This window comes from Nannospalax galili, unplaced genomic scaffold (genome assembly GCF_000622305.1).
Source record: "Nannospalax galili isolate Female #2095 unplaced genomic scaffold, S.galili_v1.0 scaffold339, whole genome shotgun sequence".
In the NCBI taxonomy this organism is placed as follows: Eukaryota; Metazoa; Chordata; class Mammalia; order Rodentia; family Spalacidae; genus Nannospalax; species Nannospalax galili.
The window spans coordinates 126,453-137,861 of record NW_008344185.1 but is presented as its reverse complement, the minus strand read 5'-3'; the positions used below and the strand labels follow the sequence as shown (position 1 = coordinate 137,861).

The 11,409-nt window shown below is 37.0% G+C and overlaps 1 protein-coding gene across 2 annotated transcripts in view; it reads left to right on the top strand.

The window, feature by feature from the left end:
* Gpbp1 (GC-rich promoter binding protein 1) overlaps positions 1-11,409 on the top strand; it is a gene marked incomplete in the record, with an annotated part of 77,714 nt that overhangs the window by 2,450 nt on the left and 63,855 nt on the right. For both annotated transcript variants that reach the window (XM_017799955.2, XM_008840376.3), the window contains 1 exon segment: positions 1-204.

Here is an 11,409-nt window from a genome sequence, read left to right as displayed (position 1 = left end):
ATAATTCTGGAGATAGCCCTATGAAAACTTCAAAACAGAAATATGGGTAGCTGACTTCAAATAACTCTATGTCAAATAGTCATAGGTTAAGTATCTTCAAAGAACTTGGATATTTCAGAGGATACAAAATAAAAAGACAAACTGGAAAACATAAAGATTATAGAGAAAAAACCAACACCTTCCTGTGCGGTCCTGTTGGAATTTGTAAGTACTTCTATGGTGAGCAAATCAGATGTGCATTTGTAATATGTAGTGAGAGTCAAATTTATCCTTTGTTCTTGGAAACATTTCAGTTTCTTGCAAAACTTTTGCTTTGGCTTGATTTTCCTGGGTAGTCTGAAAAGAGCCATTGGCTATTAAGCTGAAATGTAGAAAAAAAAGATGAAGAATGTTTCAGATTTATTTACAGCCCTCCGGTAAAAGTTTGTGCTTTTTTTTAAAGTCAAGACTTAAATCCATTTGGTCAGTATTTTGGACTTACAGAATAGTAGAAAAGTAGATTTAAAAACTCCTGCAAATTTCACTCTGATTAGTTTTACATTTTAAATATCTTGTGTCTTGATTGCAAGTTTACTTTTTCTGTGAGTTTAGACTGCATTGTACATACAGTTTAGAAATCAAGTTTATAGTTAATGTAGCTGTTTAATAACAGGTTCTGGTTTTAAATTTGATATTATAAAATAGCTTGTTTTAAGATACAACTATTGCTAACATTTTAATCCATTGTAGAAATTGTTTTTGAAACAATTTGTTGAAGTAGTTTTGTATTTCATTTTTTTTTCACTTTGAAAAAGAAAAATTACCAGGAAAGAAGCAGAGGAAATGAGCAAGATGGTTTAAAAACTTTCAAACTAGCATAATGATTATACCTCTTCCCCAATATTATGATGACTTAAGTTCATAATCAATACTGTTTTTTTTCCCTAAAAAAAGTTGTGAATGTTCATCGCTGTAGTAGAAATCCTTTTGACAAATGGGAGAATTTTTAGTTGTATTTTTAGAATTGAATGGTTTTTAGTTGCCATTAGTTACTGCATTGAACTTTTCAGTGAGTTGTGGGCATTCAGGAATGTTTTTTTTTTTTTTTAATTCACTTAACTATATTTTCAAACAATTAGTAAATAGATTAATATGGCTACATTTAATTATTTCATCTAATTATCTTTCTGAGGTAGAAGATTATGATTTTTGAGCACTTTCCTACAGTGATTTACTTATTTATTTCTAAACAGATTATTATTATTATTATTTTTTGGGCTAACCTGTTGAATTCTATTAGTTCCTTTAAAGAAAAAGAAATGATAGGCTAAATGAATGTAAGGATTTAGGTATTCATGTATAGGATTTATTTTCTGCTCTAAAATTGGGGTTAGCGAGTTCAGTCCCTATGTTCTAATACATTATGTATTTTCAGTGTCAAATATGTAGTATTTCTTTAAAAAATTCTTCTTAAAAATTTATTTATTTGAAATAGAATCTTGTTATTATGCATTGAGGGAAGCCTGGATCTTATGCGCATAGGCAAGGCTGACCTGGGAACTTGTGGAACTTGTAGAAGTTAACTTGTATGTGACACCACAGTAGGTCTTATGTATAGTATTTAAGTTGGCTTTTCATCTTAATTTATTTAAAAACTGATGAGAATATGAATCTGTCACTTGAGAGAGCCTGTATTCTGTATATTCCAGTTAGTTGGCTTTTCAAGTATTTGTGTAAAAATAAACATCTTTATTGTGAACAAGAAATTGAACTGTGGGACTAGAGAGATGGCTCAGTGGTTTAGAGCACTGGCTGCTCTTGAGGAGGACTTAAGTTTGGTTCCCAGCCACCTACATGTCAGCCAGCAACTCCAGCCAGCAACTCTGTAACTGCAGTTCTAGGGGATCGACACCCTCTTCTGGCCTCTGTGCATTGCATGACATGGATGCATTTACATACATGCAAACAAAACAGCCATACACATGAAATTAAAAAATACATACTAAATTTAATTGGGGACTACATGACCTTTATTCATAGAAAATAACTAGGTAACATTTGTTTTTGTAATCTTGAAGATTCTCATATTGATAATGTATTCTTAAAGAGCAAAATCGGTGGAGGGGGGATAAATTTATGGCAGAAATCAGCTTTCACCACTTGAATCCTTGAGCAGAGTCTTAACATTTGTGAACTTTGTTTATAGCAGTTGTTCAAGGACTGATGTACTTACCTGAAATTTTTTTTAAAAAAGACAGGTTCTTATGTAGTCCAGGTTGGCCTTAAAAACCAAGGATGACCTTAATGCCTTCCTCTGCCTCTCCAGTGCTGGAATTACAGCCCCCTCTACACGCCCAGTTTATGCATTACTAGGGATGAACGCAGGGATTTGCATTCTAAAGCATTCAACTAAGCTACATCCCCACCCCATCAATTATTTTCTGGAGATTGGAATATATATAGTATCACTGGTAGTAATTAGAGCGGTTGTAGTACTGCCTCTCTCTTTTTCTCTCCTGGATTTACTCATGATTTTTTTTTTTTCCTTTCTAAACTATAGATTTTAAAATAATTGTAATACCTAACCTTTGTAGATGGTGGTGACATGTGTTTTGCTGTGTACTGTTACATGGAATCTTAGTTCTGAATACTACCAGGAAAGTATTGTTATAGTGGACTAAGAGAAAATGAAGATTTAGTTTAGGAAAGTTGAGGCTAGAACAGAGTTACTTGGTTAGAATTGGAAACCAGGTGGTCTGACTCTTCCTATACTCTTTCTTACCTCATTCTCCCCTCCCTTTTTTTCAGACTGTTAAGCCTATGCTATACTTACACTTCTTGTGAACATTACTTTTATTAATTCATTCTATCTGAACATTGTCCTTGGCATTTCTGTTTTTTTCTGTATACCACTTCTCTTTGGCTAATCTTTCTTTTGGTCTTTTTGACATAGGGTCTCCCTGTAGCCCCAGCTGGCTTGGAACTTGCTTTGTAGACCAGGCTGGCTTTGAACTCACTGAGATTCGCCTGCCTCTCCTTCGAGTTCTGGGAATTAAGGTGTGCTTCACCATGCCTGGACTTTGGCTAATCTTGATTACATATTACAAATGGGGCTTGTAGAAGCTAAAAGTAAAGAAGCTATTGTTTAGTTTTGTTATTTGTTAAGAATAGCTGTTTGGGTGATTACTTTGCTTAGTTACAAATTAAAACGTGGTTTTTCAACCCATAGCCTATTTTCTACAGATAACGGAACTAAGTATGTATTTTCTATGACTTACTTTTTTCTCTGGTTTTGAACTGAAATTACCGCATGGATTTTCTTCTTACTTTTTTTTGTTTTTTTTTGGTCTTTTTGAGACAGCCTTTCCCTGTAGCCCCAGCTGACCTGGAACTCACTAAGCAGACCAGGCAGGCCTCAAAACGCACAGATCTGTCTGCTTCTGCTGCCCAGGTGCTGGGATTAAAGACGTGTGCCATCACGACCAGCTGATGTTCTTTTTTAAAAATTTTATTATTTTTATTTTTTGTGTATGATTGTATTGCCTGCATGTATGTAATTGCACCTATGTTGTGCAATGCCTGAGGAAGTCAGAAGACAGATCCTCTGGATCTGAAGGACAGTTGTTAGATGCCATGTGAGTGCTCAGATTCAAAGCTAGGGTCCTCTGCAAGAGCATTCAGTGCTTTTAACTGTGGAGCCATCTCCAGCCCTATAGGTTTTGTTCTTAAAGCTGCTAATGCATTTTAGTTGGAGGCACAGGAAAAAAAAAATTACAGAGAAAGATTAAGATGAGACTGTCTATCTGAAAGGAAAATAAGCAAATGAGGGTTAGATTGTGAATCTAGGTCAGATTACCTGTTTTTGGCTCAACCACATTGTTTTGTTAATGAAACAGCTTACTATCATTATTTAGCCTTGACTGGCCTGGAATTTGTCTTGTAGTCCAGACTGGTCTTGAATTTGTAATGATCTGCCTGATTCTGTCTCCTAAGTACAAGGATTACTGGCCTGCACCAGCAGACTCAGCCTAGACAAGGGTCTGTTTCAGTTTTTGATGAAAACTTTTTATTTTTAACATTTATTGTACATGTCCCTACCTATGTATGGAGGTTAAAGAACAACTTAAGGGAATCACTTCTCTCCCTCCACTGTGTGGTTATTAGGGATCCAGCTCAAATCATCAGAGTTGGTGGGAGATGCCTTTACCTGCTGAGCCATCTCAGTGGCCCTAATAAAAAATGTAAGGCAACAGTTGAGAAGCAAGTAAGGTAGTATGGGAAAAGGGGGTAATCTTTAGGAAAAGGTAATCTTTGAGAAATAGATAAAAGGTAATAGAAAAGAGGATATTGAATATCTAGAAAAAGACATATATAATATGTTACCTTAACCTTTTGCCTTAATTTTTCACTAAACTGATAATACTGTGGAGGCTTTTTAATTGTGAAGTATAATGTGTAAAATTCTTTGCAATCATAATATTAAAAGATTCATCTTGGGGCTGAAGAGATGGCTCAGTGGTTGAGAGCACTGACTGGTCTTGAAGAAGACTTGGGTTTGATTCCCAGCACCCACATGGTGGCTAACAACTGTTAGGAACGCCAGTTCCAGGGAATCTGATGCCCTCTTCTGACCTCCACAGGCGTTGCATGACATGGGTGTACTTACATACATGGAGGCGATGTACTCACACACATAAAAAAATAAAAATAAAATCTTAAAAAAACTTTAATCTGGGCATGGTGGCACATGCCTTTAATCTCAGCTCTTAGGAGGCAGAGTCAGGTGGATCTCTGAGTTCCAGGCCAGCCTGGTCTACATAGGAAGTTCCAGGCCAGCTGGAGCTACAGGGAGACCCTGTCTCAAAAAGAGCTCCCCCCTCAAAAAAAATAAGAGCTTAATGCCATTTGCATGTGACATCGTTTATATAGTGTCTCAAACTTTTCAACCTCTTGTTTCTGTTTATGGCGTTACCTGAATTCTTCTCATGCCTACCTTAAATTGTATATTTTTGACTTATCAGGATATACAGTTTTGCCTTCCCATTTCCAACTATTCTAGGTTTGTTCCCCACTAAGGAATTGGTTAACTTCTTTGGCTTCCATCCTATTATGTTCTTTCACAAAATTTCTCTTGTAGTCACAAGAAACCTACCTAAAATAGGTAATCAGAAACACCTTAGCTGATGTTCTGGCTCCCATCAGGTCTTGTAAAATCTCTGAAGATTTTTTGACTAGGGCTCCAGTCATTTGAAAGGTTAACTGGACTTAAGGATGCCATTTAGGTCTCATAGAGCAGGTGATCTTAGACAAAGAAAGGTGCAGTGAGTAAGCTTTAATTCTCCTAAACTGAAACTTCATAGCCATTAAGCAGCGATACCCCATTTTCCCCCTCTACCCAGCTTCTGACTACTTCTCTGTATTTTGACTACCTTGGGCACCTCATACACAAGGAATCACAGCTTGTCTTTTTGCAAACCCTAATGTCTTCAAGGTTCATCAGTGTTGTAGTATATGTCAGAATTTTTTTTCCTTCGGAGGCTAAGTATTCCATTGCATATGTTTACATTTTATTTTTTTCATGTGTCTGTGAACACTTGGATTACTTTTCTTTTGGCTATTTTAAATGTTGTTTTTGAAAATAGATATAATACCTGTTCAAGTCTTTGATTTTATTATTAGTTTTGGATATATAACCACTGGTGGCCGTGTTGGATCATAAGGTAAAGCTGGTTTTAGTTTTTGAGGAACCACTACTTTTTGTATAGCATCTGTACCATTTGTAGATTATTTCTGGCAGTGTGTAAAGGATCTGATTAGTTTTTCCATATCCTTTCTAACTTTTATTTTCAAATAGTTGTCATATTTGTAAACAGTATAGTATCTTATAATTTGGATATGCATTTCTCTAATGATTTAATAAGCAAATTAATATACTAATTAGCCATTTGTATATCTTTGAAGAAACATTTAATCCCTTGCCATTGTTCGTCCTCCCTCCCCTGACAGCTGTGATGTCTAACCCAGTTTGGCTTAGAACTCAGTCTTTCTTCTTTAGACTCCCTAGTTTAGGGATTACAGGTGTATTCTCTACCTGGAATGTTTACCCATTAAAATTTTGTTGTTGAGTTCTAGACCATCGTTACGTATTTTAGATATTAACCTTATAACTAGTGATTTTTAAAAAATTATTTTTATTTTATATGTATGAGTGATTACCTGCATGTATATAAGTGTGCCCATGTTGTACCATGCCTGTGGACATCAGAAGAGGGCATTGGATCCTCCGGAACTGTAGTTAACAGATGATTGTTAGCTGCCATGTGAGTTCTGGGAATTGAACCCAGGTCCTCTGTAAGAGCAGCCAGTGCTCTTAACCATTGAGCCATCTCTCCAGCCACCACCCCTGAGTATTTTTTTGAGACAGGATCTCACTGCATATCCCAGGCTGGGCTGGCCCAGGTTGGCCTTGAATTCTCTGTGATCTTCTGCCTTGGGCTTGGTGAATGCTGAGATTACAGGGTGTGTCATCTCGACATGGTTGACTGTGAAATAATCTTGATAAAATAACTAATTAATGTTTTTAAGTGTTCAGTATGTTTTAGGCAAATTTTAAGCATTTTAAGGTTTTTTTTTTTTGGCTTTTTGAAGCAGAGTCTCCCTGTAGCCTCAGCTGGCCTGGAACTAGCTGTGTAGACCAGGCTGATCTTCATCTCACAGAGATCTGCCTACCTCTGCTTCTTCCTCCTAAATGCTGGAATTAAAAGCTTGCACCACTACACCACCGTTATCGGACTGCATTTTAAGTTTTAATCCTTGAAAGCACCGTTTGCGAAGGCTTTATGGTTAGCTCTCATTTTACAGTTGAAAATGAAGGCACAAAGATTTCAAGCATTTTGCCAAGGCCACCTACCCAGTGTTACTTCTGAACCCTTTTTCCTATCAAGCCTACACCCCTGTTATGGCTGTTAGTTGGTTTTTAAGGTGATAATGAGAAAAGTAAAATGCTTTAGTTTCAGCAGGTATTTTCATCCTGGGCAGCAGCTAAGTTTTATTTTCCTTAATGAACATGATAAAATAACAACTTGATTATTAGATCCTTACGTATTTTACTCTCATACAGGAATATTTTCTTTCCAAGTCACTTCATAACTGGTGATGATATATTGTGTTAGTTTTTCTAGTCACCATATGAAATGTTATTTCCATGTAATTGCTGGGGCTATAACTCAGTGGCAGAAATGTTTGCTTAACCTTTATGAAGCCCTGGGTTCAATAAAACAGAACAAAGCAGCTACCATCACCCAAACAAAATTTTTAGGATGGGCTGTAGCCCAGTTGATAACAGTGCTTGCCTAGCATGTACAAAACCCTGGGTTCAAGATCCTTTACTGCATAAAACCTGGCTCAGTGGTGTAGGCAGTTGGAAGGTGGGGGCTGGAAGACAAAGAAGTTCAAGGTTAGGGCTGGAGAGAAAGGACTCAGCAGTCAAGAGCACCAGCTGCTCAGCACCCACATGGTGGCTAACAGTCATTGGTAACTTCAGTTCCAGAGGAATCCACTACCCTCTTCTGATTTCCAAGGGTATTGCACAACACAGGTGCACTTAATGCACTCATACACATAAAATACAAAAAAAAAAAAAACAAAAAACCAAAATAATAAAAAAGGTTCAAAGTCATCCTTGGCTTAATAGAGAATTTACACCCAGCCTGGACTATGTGAGACCCAGTCTCAAAATGTGTCCCACACCTGGTGCTCATGATCTGTGAATAGCTAAAGCTAGTTAATTTGGCCTTTGCTTTTTAAAATTTTTATTATGGTGTGTGTGGACATTCACATGTATGTCACAATGTGCATGTGGAGTCAGTTCTCTTTTATGTAGGGTTCAGTGATTGAACTCAGGTTGGCAGGTTTGCTTGCACGGCAAGTACTTTTACCTGCTGAGCCAGCATTTGACTTTTGTGAACCTCACTTACTCATCTGTAAAGTAAATATGATCATAACTAATTCATAGTGTCATTGTGGGCATTAAATAAGGTACCTAAAATCAAACAACAAAGAAAAGAAACTCAGGTCTAGATTAAGAGATTTAAGTGATAAATCCAGAATTCAAGGTAGTTTTTGTTTTCTTCTTTTTTCTTTTTTTTAATTTTAATTTTTTATTGAATTTTTGAGATATACAGTATAATTTGATGGTATTTTAGACGCGCCCCCCCCCCTTATTTTTTTAAAACAAAGTCTCACTATGTAGTCTCGGCTGGACTAGAACTCACTATGTAGACCAGTTGGCCTCTGCCTTGAGTGCTGAGATTAAAGGTGTGTGTCACTATGCCCAGACTTACCCTTTACTGTCAAAGCAACCTCAAATCAATGGTTCCTTTATTTATTTATTTTATTTTTATTTATTTTTTGAGACAGGGTCTCCCTGTAGCCTCAGCTGGCTTGGAACTCGCTATGTATACGAGGCTGGCCTTGAACGCACAGAGGTCTGCCTGCCTCTGCCTCCTGAGTACTGGTTTCTTTTTTTAAAAATTACTTTTATTTATGTGTGTCTGTGTGTGTGCACATTTGTCCATGTGCCCTGTAGAGGCCAAAACGGAATGCTGAATTTCCTGGAGCTAAAGTTATAGATAGTTGTGAACTACCTGACACAGGTACTGGAAACTGAATTTGTGTCCTTTGGAAGAGCAGTGAGTGCTCCTAACCACTGAGACAGCTTTCCAGCCTCTGCGCCCCCCTCCCCACCCACATTTTTTTCTGGTAGTTCTGGAGATTGAATTTAGGGACCTCACACATGCTAGGCAAGCAGTCTGCTATTGAGCTATGTGTTAGCTTTTGTTTTTTTTCTTGGTTTTTTGGTGTGGCTGTGCTGGGAATTGAAACCCTAAAGCCATATATGCATGCTAGGCAAGCCTTCTCTGCCTACTAGCCGTTTCTCTGTTCATTCTAAGTAAATGATCTGTCTTATCAAACTGAAACACCTAGGAATCATCTTTTCCCCATTGACTCCATTAGCAATTCTCTTATGTCCTTTTTGTATCTCATTGCTTATACACTTTTGAATGATTATACATTTGAATGATTGCATCACCATTTTTACTGTACTTTTATTATTCTACACAGGGCAGAATGCGCCTTTAAAAAATGTAATTGGGTTTGGAGAGATGCCTCCATGAAGAGCATGGACTGCCCTTTTAGTGGACCCTGGTTTGGTTTCCAGCATCCACAAAACTGCCTGTAACTCCAGGTCCAGAGGGATCTGATACCTCTGGCTTCTGCAGGCACCTTGTTCTCTGTGTGTGTGTACACAAAAGAAAAAGTGATAATTTTTCTATGTAAAATCTTTTAATGTCTTCGTTGGAACTAAGAATAGCATACTGTTATGCAGAGTCTTTACATTCTCTCTAACTTTGTTTGTGGTCCTAGTGCCTATTTGCCTCTGGCCACCTTTCTTTTCCTTGAACACATCAAATGGTTTCCTTATTGTTTCTTTTATGTTTGTTCTCTTAGCATCCCCTTCTTTCCCATCCCTTTCTTTTCCTTCTTTTCCTTTCTTGGTAGGATGGGGGTTTGAGGGAGATGGGGAGGTCTTGCTGTTTTGTCTTGGAACTCTTGGGCTTTAGGGACCCTCCTGCTTTAGTCTTTCAAGTAGTTGGGACTATATGTGTTCACTATAGTACCTGGCTAGTTCAGTTTTAACTCAGCCATTATCTGCTATGGTAGAGTTTCTCTTAACTACCTTTTAAAATATTCTTTAATTCGTTTTATTCTGTAATATTCTAGTTCTAGGCTATAATTACCTTAATTTCCATTGCCCATCTTAAACTCTTGAGGGCAAGGACCTTTTCTCATTTACTGTTTTCTCAGTACAGTAATTGACAATGAATTACTTCCTTTACAGATAATTTAGGGTTTTTTGAGGTTTAACATTGGACATATACAGTTGATATTTTTATTACTAGATTGCTGTTTAACTGCTTGGGGACTAGGTGAAATTTGTTGTTACAGGATTATTTATAGCCAAGTTGATAGGTTGTCAGATCATTTAGAAGCTGTTTTATTTGCTTGTTACATGAACTTCTAAATCTCTGTTTGCCTGATAGAGACTTAACTACTGTGACTCTAGATTTAAGATTTTTTTCCTAATTTTGGACTGTTGAATTACAGTGATTTATACCAGGTATTTTGCCATCTCTTAAAAAAAATCCATTAATTTAGTTTTTTAAAATTTAACTTATTTTAAGTTTTAAGGAGTGATTGAAATAGAGTGATAAATACATTTTTAGCTCATTTTCTGGAAGGTTAACATTTATTCTGTGTGTACATAATAACGTGTGTATGTAGGACAGATGACAACTTTCTGGAGTTGGTTCTCTCTTTCCACTTTTCCCAGGGTTCTGGGGAATTGAACTCTGATTGCCAAGCTTTCTCAGCAAGCGCTTTCATGTGCTGTACCATCTTACTTGCCTAGTCGTGACCATTTACATAAACCAAATAGTGTATTTATTTGAGGAAGAACTGGAAGAAGATAATGTAGATTGAACACAGTTTATTATTTTTGGTATTACAAAATTCTTAGTGTGATCTTGCTTTTGTTCTTTGTAAGAAAAGTATGTTACAGATCCCCCTGTAAGGGGCTTACTTATGAAACAGCTTTAGAAAGATGCTACAGATGGGGCTCTTGCAGTTTTATTAGGTGAGTGATAAAATGATTGTGAAGCACTAGGTAGGTTGAAAATTACTTTAAACATGGGTTCACCTGATAAACCATGTTTTGAAGACTTTTCCCTGTGCAAATTAGGTGCCAGAGTTTCTGCCTTTTAATTTGTTTGGTGGTGCCACATTTCTCACATTCATTAATTTTAGTCATGCTACAGTAAGATGAATTCCTTTTACAGGGAGAACATCAAAATGGTGAAAAGGGCCAGGAATGCAGCTCAGTTGGTAGAGTACTTGCCTAAAATGCATGAAGCTTTGGGTTCCATCCCTAGCACTGGAAAGAACCTGGCATTGAAGGGTGTGGGAAGAGGATCAGAATTTGAAGATAATCCTCAACATACACAGTTGAGAACAGCCTGGGCTACTTGAGATCCTGTTTCAGAACAAAAAGTTTTTCTTAGAGATGTGATGGAGCTGAATATGATAATAAAAGCTAATGAAAACTAAGCAAATACTTGGAAAATCGTGTGTTGTATTTAGTATATATAATATTTTTACTTCATGTCCTTAAAAGTGAAGGACTTAAGAGTCTCCAGCATATGTGTGATAGGGTAGCCTATAATCCTAGCACTTGGGAGGTACAGGCAGGAAGAACAGGAATTCAGACCTTCTTTCATTACATACTATGTTTGAAGCCAGCTCTGAACTAGAGACCTGTGTCAAAACAAAAAATACCATCAAGGGCCGGGCCTGGTAGCACAAGCCTTTAAT